General features: G+C 42.5%; 1 pseudogene; it reads left to right on the top strand.

Annotated features, from left to right (window-relative positions):
- The first annotated feature begins 7,160 nt into the window (after nt 1-7,160).
- On the top strand, nt 7,161-9,075 carry LOC112835557 (tubulin alpha-1C chain pseudogene; annotated as a pseudogene).
- The last annotated feature ends 4,733 nt before the right edge of the window (nt 9,076-13,808 follow it).

The following is a 13,808-nucleotide window of genomic DNA, read 5'->3' as shown; positions in this document are numbered from 1 at the left end:
TTGGCATATGAAAAAATGGCAAAAAATGAATTTGTCCAAAATATATTGGCTTAAGTAAGATAGAAGTGAATAGGTTCCTCTGCTCCGTATAATCATCCAAGTATCCAACTGGTGGAACATTCCGTGGCTTCTTCTCTAGGTCTAAGGTGATGCAGGTTGTCAACCCTTCCCAGCAAGTGGCAAGAGGGAAAGTGAGTAAGAACACACAGTTTCCCTATTTCAAAGAAGGGGGAAATGTTGGAAATTGCACACATTCCATACCGTCCATTGGTCAAGTCACAATGGTCACACCCACCCACAACAGAGCTGAAAGATGTTGGAAATGGAGACCATTTGGGGTTTTTATTACTTAGGGGAGAATGAACACTGGAGAATCAAGTAGATACCTTACATAATCCTACCTGAAAATCTTAAAAAGATTCAGGTTATATCTTTGTGACATCCAGAGCCTATTCTGCAGTTATCAGAGCACTTAGAACCATTTTATCAACATCTGCCTGTATATACTGTATAACATTACATCAGTCAGATGTCTACCTTTTATTCCTAGCTGAGTAAGTAGCACTGTAGCTGTGTACAGTGAACAATTGGCAAGTCAAGTCCCAGATCCCAATGTTGAGATAAATGCTAGTGGGATTAGCTGGCCTGAAATGCAGTCAGATCCATGCATTTCCTGTAGACTAAGGTTTACCATAAAATTAATAAACATACCTATGTTCTCAGTCAATGGGTATCCCCCAGCCCCCATCTCACTGAGACAGCTTAGAATAAATGGTTAGCATTTTAAGGAGCAACTTGTAAAAACTAGATCTCGCTTGCATCATGTTTCATAGAAAATACTATTGGCATTTTGGGGAAAGGAGCTCTTTATGTGTAACCCTGCATTTCAGTATGACAGCATCCCTCATCCCCAGATAATAAATGCCAGTCAGTAACAACTCCCGCTGCCCCATTAGTCATTGTGACAAAGAAAAAGCACCTCTCAGGCATCTGGGTGTCTCAGTCAGTTAAAGGTCTACCTTTGGCTCAGGTCATGATCCCAGGGTCCTGGGTTCGAGTCCTGCATCGGGCTCTCTGTTCAGCAGGGAGTCTGTTTCTCCCTCTGCTCCTCTCCCCAGCTCATGCTCGCTCGCTCTCAAAAATAAAAATCTTAAGAAAAAAAAAAAAAAAGTACCTGTCACATTTCCAAGCCCACCCTCTAGAGGGCGGTAGCTTCCCAAATTGAGAAAATCAATTTCTAGTTGCTTTTATTTTAGAAAAAATGAAATACGATTAATTTTACAAGTTAAAAGTCTGGCATTTGTATAAAAATATAGAACCTATGAACTGATGCTGTCATTACCCCAATAACTTCTGAATATTTTAGAAAGCAAAGCATTCCTCCTTATCGTCTCTAAGCTTTTAGGCCTCCTAACAAAGATCCAGTTTTTCAATGTTCTTAATTTAGATTCTCAGATCTCTTTTAACTCTAAAATTCAATGGTTTTGTTTTATAAAGCTTGACTGAAGCAGATGTTCCAGTATACCTTGCTAGAAGTTTCAAACAGTACAGTTTACTCGGCAAGTTTAGTTTCCCTGGTTATATTAGTTAATGTCTTCAGGTCTTCATTTTCTCACTTATAACAGGAGGGAAAGACATTAGATTTTTCTTAGTCCTTGTATAATTCTCAGCAAAAACAGGCAGGAAAGCCAGGGAAGAGTGGTTCCAATACCACAGACAAAAATGAGGCCCCATACCTAGACAGTCGAGGACTTCTGCTAGGATCCGTGTTAACTTACTCCATATTCTGCCAACCTCATGCAGCCCAGGATCACTGCTGGTATATTCAACTGCTCCACAGTGGATGTAACTTTAAGTTGTTACTGTGTTGGTTTCTGAGCATTAGTCAGCTTCATGATACTTCTTAATCTAGTAATCTAAGTATGGAGAGCTCCCTTGAATCAGTAATCATGCAGGAATAAGTAACGAGGAGAAATTAATGGCAAAGGGTCAGGACAGCCCACTCACTTTTCCACAAAACAGATGGTTTCGAGGGGCTAGAAAACAATTAAGCACATTTATACTAGATCATTTACAATTTCTGCAGCTGTGTGGCATTCAGCATGTCACCTCTTTTGTATTCCTGACACCTAAAGGAAGTAAAATATGTGCCATCAAAGGTTTTTGACTTCTATGTAATATTAAACTCAAAGTTTTTTTTTTAAAGTTACACCTTATCTCTTCCCCTCCTTGAAACAGCAGCATTTCCTTCCAAGTTCCCGAAACAGTTTAACACATTTTGTATTTTTAATCACCATAAATGGCCATTAGAACTTTACTGTGGGGGCGCCTGGGTGGCTCAGTCAGTTAAACATCTGCCTTCGGCTCAGGTCATGATCCCAGGGTCCTGGGATCGAGTCCCACATCGGGCTTCCTGCTCCGTGAGAACCCTGCTTCTCCCTCTCCCACTTCCCCTGCTTGTGTCCCTTCTCTCGCTGTCTCTGTCAAATAAATAAATAAAATCTTGAGAAAAAAAATAACTTTACTGTGTAGTTCCCCCAGAGTCTAAATTTGTTTATGTTACTTGCAACGCTCACTTCCCATGACAACCAAGGAGAAGTAGAGCCCAGATGCAATCCTGTGGGCTTGTGTTTCTGGATCGTTCAGACACTGATTACAAAATGGAGATCAAGGCCAGTTTCCTGCAGATGACTAACTTGGAGCTCCCGCTGTGCCAGCCATGGTAGAGCTGTTATTGCTTCACTGAGTAGGCACCCAGCGCCCAAGCTGGGGCGAGCTGGTTCGTAGACAGCCTCTGATCATTTATCCTGGCTTCCCTCCCACTTGGCTCTGCCTTGTGGAGCAATAGAATCATTTCCATTCTTTCTCAGACTGTTCCATTTTCTCTTGGCTGCTTTCCTCCTCCCAGGGGGATTGTTTTCTCAACTGTCAAAGAGTAATGCTTAAACATTAAAAACAAGACCTCACACTCATGTGAATCGAATGGAGAGCACCTCTGCCTGCTCTTAATGTCTCTGTGTCATGTTGTCTGTCCCATTAATGTCCTGTAGTGATAGGGGAATGGTTCAAGATTAATATTTGAATACCATATAGGAATGATGCCTCATTTTTCCCTTCGTGTTGAAGAGCATTGTTATTCTCTCATTTTGTACAAGAGATTCATGATCTGAATATTCCTAAGTCTGTCTAGAGCATCCTTAAAATACCCATGGCTTGGACCCCCAGGTTCCTGTTTTTCAGAAGCTTCCTTTTCTCTCCCAAATAATTCTCAGGATTTACCTTGTAAGTAATCAACCTAGTGGAAGAATTTCTTTGGTCTTAATATTCTCACTGGTAGATGCCATAGATACGATGCTTAGTCGTAGACATTATCAGTACTTCTAGCCAGTAGCTGTGGTAAATCTGAAAAGCCAGGCCACACACACACAAAAAAAAGATACACATGCACTGGAGAACACATCATCAGGTGATCTGGGAAGTGAGGGACTGCCAAGATCCTTTCTAACTTTTCAGTAAGTCCCTGGAAAATAGGCATTCAATGAATAATTGAATGAATTAGGAGAATGAGGGGATTTTCTTGTTTGGTTGGGTTTTGCCTTCCCTGGAAAATAGCAACAGAGCAGACTTAAATTTGCTTAGTAGAGGGGCACCTCAGGCTCAGTCGGTTAAGCATCTGACTCTTGATTTTGGCTCAGGTCATGATCTCAGGGTTGTGAGTTGGAGCACCGAACTGGGCTCCGCACTGGGTGGGTGTGGAGCCTGCTTAGGATTCTCTTTCACTCTCTCTCTGCCTCTATCCTCCACATGTGCACACACACATGTGCACTCTCTTAAAAAAAATTTTTTTTTTTTGCTTAGTAGCATTTGCATTCTTTTAGGGTTTCTTCCTTTCCTGTATAAGGGCACCACCTCATGGTAGTTGTATTTTAGACTGTTCATGTTTGCTATGATGATATTATAGCTCATACATCTTTTTATTCCTTTACATTATAATAATAGTAGCTATCTCTTATATAGCACATACAATGAGCCAGACACTGTTTTAAGTGTTTTACATATATTAGCTGAATCCCTACAGCAAACTCCATGCAGGAGATACTATTATTACCTGCATTTACAGATGGGGAAACTAAGGCACAAGTAATTTGCCCAGGGTCACACACCTAATGAACAATGGAGCTGTGATTCAAACAAACCCAAGCAGTCTAGGTTCAGTACCCCTGTGGGTTTAATTATACAGGGAAACTGACTTTTTTCCCTTTCATTGTACAGTTCTATGGATTTCAATATAGATATGTCTGTGTACCGACCACCACAATTAGGATACAGAACAGTCCCATCAGATAGCACCCAGGTTTCTAACCACTACACGGTATGTCCTCTATATGTGGGAACACATCACAAGTCTAAAGGAGAGAACTTTTCAACCTCAAGGGGGAAACATGTTATCTCAGAAAGACCACTTTGAAGACCTCCAAAAGCAATGACACAATTTCCATGGAAACTGTAACTGCCACATTAATTCTTTCTGGCTTCCTTTGAATTCTACTATGCACAATTCTACTGTGAGAAGAGTATTTCTCAGGGCTAGGGCAGAGTGTGTGTGTGTGTGTGTGTGTGTGTGTGTGATGTGCTATTATTCTCTTGCTGTCTTACTTCAGCAATGCTGAACAAACATCAAGTGTCCCAGTGTGATTTCCTTGCTCTTACCATCTCAGATAGCTTTAAATCAACTGTGCTTTCGTGGCTGGCTGGGAATCTTTCCACAGTGCTAGTGAGCTTTGCCAAGTACCACGGACAGATCACAGCATGAGTGGAGATCCTGAACCACAGTTCTGATTAAGAAAATAGTAAATTAAATACACAGGAAATCTGGAATGCAAACATCCAAAGAATTATACCACTAAATTACCACAGAAAAGAAACCGATTTTTAAGTCCTGACTCTACTAGTGACATAGAATTAGAACTGTATTAGAACAGAAGAACTCTATTCACAAATCAAATAGCTTCAAATACCAAATTGATCTGGTCCTGAGCTTGTGTAAATGGGCTTGCCTTTTCTACTTGTATAGCACTCATCCTATTCCTGTTCATTTTTACATCTTACTTTCACTAAAAGGGAATCCTAAAAACTTTCTATTATCTCCAGTTTTTCTCAGCATTTAACATCAGGCTTAAAAGAAGTTTTTTTCTTCCCGTCTTTGACTTTAAAACTCCATGATTACACAACAGGAAGGAAAATTAGAGAAATGGGACTTTTCTCTAAAATGCCAGATAAAAGATGTATTTTGCTGAAACACTAGCTAAAGAAAATGTCTTTTTCACCAAACAAATAAAGCTATTATGTAAAGCTAATTCTGAGAAATGTGAAAATTTTCAGCATGGGAACTTGGATGAGACTGTTCAACAAAGGAAAACTATGCCTAATGGCCCCGTTTACCCACTAATTCCCCCAATAGGCACGGGTTAAGTCACTTCTAGGTAGTTGCTCATTTGTTCACTGGAAATGCTTTTTTTTTTTTAAGATTTTATTTTTTTATTTGACAGAGAGAGCACAAGCAGGGGGAGCGGCAGGTAGAGGGAGAGGGAGAAGCAGACTCCCCGCTGAGCAGGGAGCCCGATGTGGGATCATGACCTGAGCCGAAGGCAGACGCTTAACCTACTGAGCCACCCAGGCACCCTGGAAATGCTTTTTTATTAACCAGATTGAGGGCATTATTAGGTTTGTATCCTTATCTATCGCTGGGTAACAAACTAAGTGACAAACCAAAACTAAGTGGCTTTACACAAGCATTTATTTGCTCCCATTCCTTAGTTCGGCATTTTAATCTAGGCTCAGCTCAGGGACTCTTCTGCTCTACAGGGACATGCACTTGCAGAGTTCACTGTACATCAGGAGCTCCGGCTGGAATGGTTGTAATAGCTAGGAAACCTGGGCCTTTTTCCAGAGGTCACTCGTATCTACTGTGTCTCACCCTAAAGCTTGTTTACAAACCTGTGACAGTGTTCAGAAAGAGCATGAGAGAAGAGGCAAGCCCTCCAGGAGCTGAAGCTCAGAAGCGACACGTCACTCCGCTGCATTCTATTGGTCAAAGCAAATCAAAATGGCAGCACAAATTCAAGATGACTGGAAGTGCTACCAAGAATCTGTGCACCAGATTTTATCTACAAGTATCAGGCATGTTCATCACCTTGAGGAAAACGCAGTGTAACATGCTATCTATTCTAACAACCTTATGAAGAGAATCCCCTGTAAATCTGCAAAATAAGGAATTTGGTGCTAGTTTAAATTTACCTGCTATATGTACCTATAGGTCAGGTACAAATAGCAGCTATGTGACTGAGGAAAGGAGGGAGGAAAAGACTATGGAATGTTGATGCCATCATAAATCTTTTAGGAATATTGGAGTTTTTTTAAATATTTTTTTAAAGATTTTATTTGTCAAGGGGGGGATAGAGGGAGAAGCAGGCTCCCCGCTGAGCAAGGAGCCCCATGCGGGACTTGATCCCAGGACCCCGGGATCCATGGGGGTGCTCCATGTGGGTGGAGATAGGCTAGATTTGAATCTGAATGGATTTTTTTTCACTTTAAGTTTGTGCGAGTAATACATGCACAGTTTAAAACAATATCCCTGGGGCACCTGGGTGGCTCAGTCAGTTGGGCATCTGCCTTGGCTTGGGTCATGATCTTGGGGTCCTGGGATCAAGACCCGCATTGGGATCAAGACCCATGTTGGGTTCCCTAATGCTTAGTGGGTAAGCCTGCTTCTCCCTCTCACTCTGCCATTACCCTGTTTGTGCTCCCTCTCTCTCTCTCTCATATAATCTTTAAAAAAAAAAAAAAAAAAGAGGATGCCTGGGTGGCTCAGTCAGTTAAGCGTCTGCCTTCGGCTGGGGTCATGATCCCGGGGTCCTGGGATAGAGTCCCACATCGGGCTCCCTACTTGGCAGGGAGTCTGCTTCTCCCTCTACCCCTCCCCCCTGCTTGTGTGTTCTCTTTCTCTCACTCTCAAATAAAATCTTTTTTTTTAAGATTTTATTTATCTATTTGACAGAGAGAGACACAGCAAGAGAGGGAACACAAGCAGGGGGAGTGGGAGAGGGAGAAGCAGGCTTCCCGCGGAGCAGGGAGCCCGACGTGGGGCTCGATCCCAGGACCTTGGGATCTTGACCCAAGCCGAAGGCAGACATTTAACTGACTGAGCCAGCCACCCAGGTGCCCCTCAAATAAAATCTTAAAAAAAAAAAAAAAAAAAAAAAAGCAAATAGCTACCCACAGGGGCACCTGGGTGGCTCAGTGGGTTAAGCATCCAGCTCTTGGTTTTGGCTCAGGTCATGATCTCGGGGTCATGGGATCAAGCCCTGTGTCGGTCTCTGGGATCAGCTCGGGAGTCTGCTTGACATTCTTTCCCCTCCCTTCTCCCTCCCCCTCCGCTCCTTCCCCAGCTCATGCTCATTCTCTAAAATAAATCTTTAGCTCTTACTTCTTCCCCGGACTCTTTGGTAGTCTGTCAGCGGGAGAACCTTGTCGCCATCCCCTCACCTCCTCCAGCCCCAAGGAACCCTATAAATCTCAGTCATGTGTGAGTGCATCTCCATCCACATGGTCCAGGCTGGTGTCCAGATCAGCAATGCCTGCTGGGAGCTCTATTGCCTGGAACATGGCATCCAGCGCAATGGCCAGATGCCAAGTGACAAGACCATCGGGGAAGATGACTCAACACCTTCTTCAGTGAGACTGGCACTGGCAAGCATGTGCCCAGGGCCGTGTTTGTAGACCTGGAACCCAGGGTCATTGATGAAGTTTGCACCAGCACCTATTGGCAGCTCTTCCACCCTGAGCAGCTCATCACTGGCAAGGAGGACGCTGCCAACAACTATGCCCAAAGGCACTACACCATTGGCAAGGAGATCATTGACCTTGTCTTGGACCACATTCAAAGGCTGGCTGACCAGTGCACAGGTCTTCAGGGCTTCTTGGTTTTCCACAGCTTTGGAGGAGGAACTGGTTCTAGGTTCACCTCCCTGCTGATGGAATGTCTCTCTGTCGATTATGGCAAGAAGTCCAAGCTGGAGCTCTCCATTTACCCAGCCCCCCAGGTTTCCACAGCTGTAGTTGGGCCCTACAACTCCATCCTCACTACCCACACACCCTGGAGCACTCTGATTGTGCCTTCATGGTAGACAATGAGGCCATCTATGACATCTGTCGTAGAAACCTCGATATTGAATGCTCAACCTACACTAATCTAAATAGGTTGATAGGTCAAATTGTGTCCTCCATCACTGCTTCCCTCAGATTTGATGGAGCTCTGAATGTTGATCTGACAGAATTCCAGACCGACCTGGTGCCCTACCCCCGCATCCACTTCCCTCTGGCCACCTACGCCCCCGTCATCTCTGCTGAGAAAGCCTACCATGAACAGCTGACTATAGCAGAGATCACCAACGCAAGCCTTGAGCCAGCCAACCAGATGGTGAAATGTGACCCTCAGCATGGTAAATACATGGCTTGCTGCCTGTTGTACTGTGGCGACGTGGTTCCCAAAGATGTCAATGCTGCCATTGCCACCATCAAAACCAAGCGTACCATCCAGTTTGTGGACTGGCGTCCCACTGGCTTCAAAGTGGGCATTAATTACCAGCCTCCCACTGTGGTGCCCGGTGGAGACTGGCCCAGGTACAGTGCGCTCTGAGCATGCTGAGCAACACCACAGCCATCACTGAGGTCTGGGCTTGCCTGGACCACAAGTTTGACCTGATGTATGCCAAGCGTGCATTTGTTCACTGGTATGTGGGGGAGGGCATGGAGGAAGGGAGAGTTTTCTGAGGCCCATGAGGACATGGCTGCCCTTGAGAAGGATTATGAGGAGGTTGGAGCGGCTAGTGCTGAGGGAGAGGATGAGGGTGAAGAGTATTAACCTGTCTGCTACGATTTTACACTCCATTGTCTTGGGACTGTCTTATTTCTGTTCTGGAAGCTGTCTGTTGTGGCCCTAACTTGTCAATAAAAGTGATGTTTCTATTTTTTAAAAAAATTTAATTAAAAAATAAAATAAATCTTTAAAATATGTATATGGCTATCCACATAATATAGTGGCTTATCTAAAACTGCCAGCTTAAAAAAAATGCCAGTTTATGCTATCTCAGAACTAGGATTAAGTAGGATTAGGGCACAGTTCTTTTATCGTAGTTTACTTCTTTTTCAAAAAGGTGAAATTAATCTGACTACTGATGGTAAGCTTCTCATAGGGTCTTTAATAAATATAAACTGATTAGAAGTTATGATAGCCTGTTTAGAGTGCCCTTTTTATCATGTTAATAGGGCACTGTAAATTGAGAACATTCAGATTAGGCGGATATCCCTTTGATCACTCCTAATTGCTCCTTTTATTTTTATAACATCCATTTCCCCACATATTCACTTAATCAAAATGGCAGTGTGGCACAAACCTGCCACTTCCTACTGTGACATCAAGCAATGTACTTGTCTGTAGGATGCAATGTGGGAGTAATAACCTACTTCTTAGTGATGTTGAGGGGTTGAGTTAATGTGATGTGCTTAGAACTGTGCTTGGTGCTTATAAAAAAGTACTTATACTCCTAGATGCTAATGCAGGATCTCTAAGCCCATGCAGTGTTTCCCAATGACTTGAGTTGTTTCACATGGATCATGAGTTAAGTCCTACCTACCTACTCTTACATGAGATCAGCCATTTTATTTCTCTTCAACAGCTTCCTTTAATGGAATTTCATACTTCTGTGCACAGGGCACAGAACATCTCATCAGAAAAATTGTTCTTTTATGCCAATAAGACTCCCGTTGGGCTCCCCACACAGGGCAAATAGACATGGCCCAGCTAGTTATATCTTATGCTCAAATTACAATTCCTTAATATGTCATTATATGGATAATACATTCACACCAGTAATGTTAGCTGAGTGTGAAGTGCTATTGCCTACCTGCATCTATGCTGAACATTAAATGTTGGGAATATTATTCATCATTCTGTTATTTTAAGCAACACTAAATTAAACATTCCAAATATATACATCTTCTGTGTTAAAAAAAAAGTTTTAACATAAAAAGTACAAGACTTGATTACTACTAGAAAACCTGAAGGAAGTTCTATCTTAAGCACACAAGCACAGGGGCGCCTGGGTGGCTCAGTCCTTAAGCGTCTGCTTTCAGCTCGGGTCATGATCCGAGGGTCCTGGGATCAAGCCCCACATCAGGCTCCCTGCTCCGCGGGAAGCCTGCTTCTCCCTCTCCCACTCCCCCTGCTTGTGTTCCCTCTCTCCCTGTGTCTCTGTCAAATAAATAAATAAAATCTTTTAAAAAAAAGAACACAAGCACAAACTAACATAATTTGTAAGACTGTAAGATAAATAACGGTCCTCTGAACCTTACTTCATATGGTTTCCATTCTCAGAATACTTGCAGGTTGTCAACCAACTTTGGCATAAAGATGTCAGAGAAATAGGCATTAAAGAGATTAAATCATGACATTCACCCTTTGGAACATTATGCAATAGTTACAAAGAATGAGGAAGTTCCTAACTACTGACAAAGATCCCCAAATTCTGCAAATTGTGAAATATCAATAATCCCATTTGTCAAAAGCAAAAAAATCAAGTATTTTAATGTGTATACAAATATGGAGGTAAAAAGTTAACAGTAAACCATTAAAAGTAGTTAAGTCTAGAGAACAAATGAGAGTAAGAGGGTTAACAGGAAGAGAGCTAGTCAAGATGGATTTTAACATTTTTAATGAGAATTTAGTTTCATATGCATTATGTGATTTTTAAACAGCAACTAGGGCACACACACTAAGAAATAAAAGGTGTGGCATTTCAAAATTAATACAAGAATTAGGATACTGTTCTTTAAAATTGCCCCTTCTGGTGGTGGAATCTTGACCACTGGTAAATTTCCACCTGCAGTTGATACCTTAAGACATTCCAGGGTGCCTGGGTGGCCCAGTTGGTTAAGCAACTGCCTTTGGCTCAGGTCATGATCCTGGAGTCCCTGGATTGAGTCCCGCATCGGGCTCCCTGCTCGGCAGGGAGTCTGCTTCTCCCTCTGACCCTCCCCCCTCTCATGTGCTCTCTCTCTCAAATAAAATCTAAAAAAAAATTGACATTCCAGAAAGCTTCCATAATTTTATAGTACTGTTATGACTTAAGCAGAGAGAAATTTGATATATCTGAGTTTCAAAGTATTTGGTCATTAAGTAAGAACCTTCAGTGTTTTAAGACTCTAAGTCTCATGAAGGGAGCCAGAAAGGGCGTCCCCCCAACTGGCTGAATTGGAGTAAAGTGAATGACTGCCAGATAACACAGGAAACAAGAACTGGGCTCTACCAGAAGGAAAAGCTCTTCCTGACAGAACACCAGTGAACACAGAAGGTATAACTGATTCAAGCAAAAATAATTATATGCTAAAATCACTGGGTTTGTTGATACTTTCAGTATATCCTCCCACAGAGGGGCGCCTGGGTGGCTCAGTCGCTAAGCGTCTGCCTTCGGCTCAGGTCATGGTCCCAGGGTACTGGGATCGAGCCCCCCATCGGGCTCCCTGCTCAGCAGGAAGCCTGCTTCTCCTTCCCCCACTCCCCCTGCTTGTGCTCCCTCTCACTGTGTTCTCTGTCAAATAAATAAAATCTTAAAAAAAAAAATTATCCTCCCACAGAATATTATGAAGGGGAAAAAAAAAGTAAGAGAAATCTGGTGGACAACACCTTAACCAAGTAAGAGTTAACACTAATAATGGGATAAACTGACACAATGTATGCCATCTGGTGTAATGCACCAATATTTAGTATTCCTGCCAAAATGCATAACCTGAATTGAGGTATGAGGAAATAGTAGGCTCAGGTCTTGATCCCAGGGTCCTGGGATCGAGTCCCACATCAGGCTCCCTGTTCCTTGGGAGCCTGCTTCTCCCTGTGCCCCTCTCTCTCTCTCTCTCATGAATAAATAAAAAGTTTAAAAAAATAAATAAAAGGAGGAAATAGTAGAATAATCTAAATTAAGAAACACTCCTTAAACAGCTGGCATGAACTCTTCAAACTCTTATTACTGTTGTGAAGAACAAGTTAGGGAGTTGTTCTAAATTAGATTTATGCGATCTGAAGAGAAACCAGAGGAAATTCGAGGAAATTGAAGAGATGAGACAACTAAATGCAATGGATAATAGGAACAGGGGGATTGTTAAAGGTTAGTATTAAGACATTTGGGGCGCCTGGGTGGCTCAGTTGGTTAAGCGACTGCCTTCGGCTCAGGTCATGATCCTGGAGTCCCGGGATCGAGTCCCGCATCGGGCTCCCCGCTTAGTGGGGAGTCTGCTTCTCCCTCTGACCCTCTTCCCTCTCGTGCTCTCTATCTCTCATTCTCTCTCTCTCTCTCAAATAAATAAATAAAATTAAAAAAAAAGACATTTGGCATAATTTGAACATAGATTGTAAGAGAAATACTCTATCATTCTTAAAAGTCCTAAATTTGATAACTGGAGTGTGGTTGTGCAAGAGAATGCCCTTATTCTTAGGAGACACAAACTGAAATATTCAGAAATAAAAAGGTATGCCACTTAATTTCTGGTGGTTCAGCAAATAATACATACATAACATATAGAAGCAAATGTGAGTGAATCCAAATGATACACAAAATTTCAAGGTACCATTGCTGCAATTTCTCTAAGTTTGAATGTTTCTCAAAATAAAATTTAACAAAGTCTCTTTCTCAAGATTTACTATTTCCTGCTACTTGGGTTGACTCTCCTTGCATCCAGAAAAATACTCTCCTCTAGGAACCAAGAAATTTCTGCATTATCAATTTTTTTAAAGATTTTATTAATTTATTTGGTAAAGACACAGCGAGAGGGGGAACACAAGCAGGGGGAGAGGGAGAGCAGGCTTCCTGCTGAGCAGGGAATCTAATGTGGGCCTCGATCCCAGGACCCTGGGATCATGACCTGAGTCGAATGCAGACGCTTAACGACTGAGCCACCCAGGCGCACCAGAATTTTTTTTTAAAGATTTATTTATTTATTTATTTGACAGAGACAGAGAGAGACACAGCGAGAGAGGGAATACAAGCAGGAGGAGTGGGAGAGGGAGAAGCAGGGTTCCCGCTGAGCAGGGAGCCCAATGCGGGACTCGATCCCAGGACCCTGGGATCATGACCTGAGCTGAAGGCAGACGCTTAACGACTGAGCCACCCAGGCGCCCGTGCATTATCAGAATTTAAAAATTACAGTAAACCTACCATCATTAATTAGCTAAAATCAAGGAGAAACACACAGAAATACACACCACACACAATTCTTGGCCCAGGTAACTACTCTACCAAGGACCACATACTATTTTAGCTGCTTAATAAAGCAGTGAACATAAAAGCATTCTGACTCCCAATATATTACAATATAGTTTGACACAAAAGCCCATATACTACTTTAACATTAAAAGCTGTTTTGCAAGACAAACAGGTGAATTACACAACTTAATCCTGCCCAAATATAGAGGAAGGACTTCATGTATTTAAGGATAGTTACTCTGTTTGCCATGTAATGAAAGAGGTCCCCAGTAAAACTATATACCAAGCACCAGGCTAAATGCTTAATAAGCACTTAACACTCAAAGCCTCTCTGGACAGAAATTCCATGTCCCTTTTATAGCTGAAGGAATAGGTTCAGTAAAGTTAAAATGGTTTGCCCATTTTATACTGGTAAGGAAGAGAGGCCCATTGTGAACCCAGCTCTAACTCAAAGGCCCACAGAGCACCTGATGCAGTGCTCATTTGAAAAGG

The sequence above is a fragment of the Callorhinus ursinus genome, unplaced genomic scaffold (genome assembly GCF_003265705.2).
Source record: "Callorhinus ursinus isolate GAN/ISIS: 27379988/994484 unplaced genomic scaffold, GSC_fseal_2.0 scaffold4, whole genome shotgun sequence".
NCBI lineage: Eukaryota > Metazoa > Chordata > Mammalia > Carnivora > Otariidae > Callorhinus > Callorhinus ursinus.
Note: the sequence above shows the minus strand (reverse complement) of the source record. Positions and strands in the feature narration are given on the sequence as shown.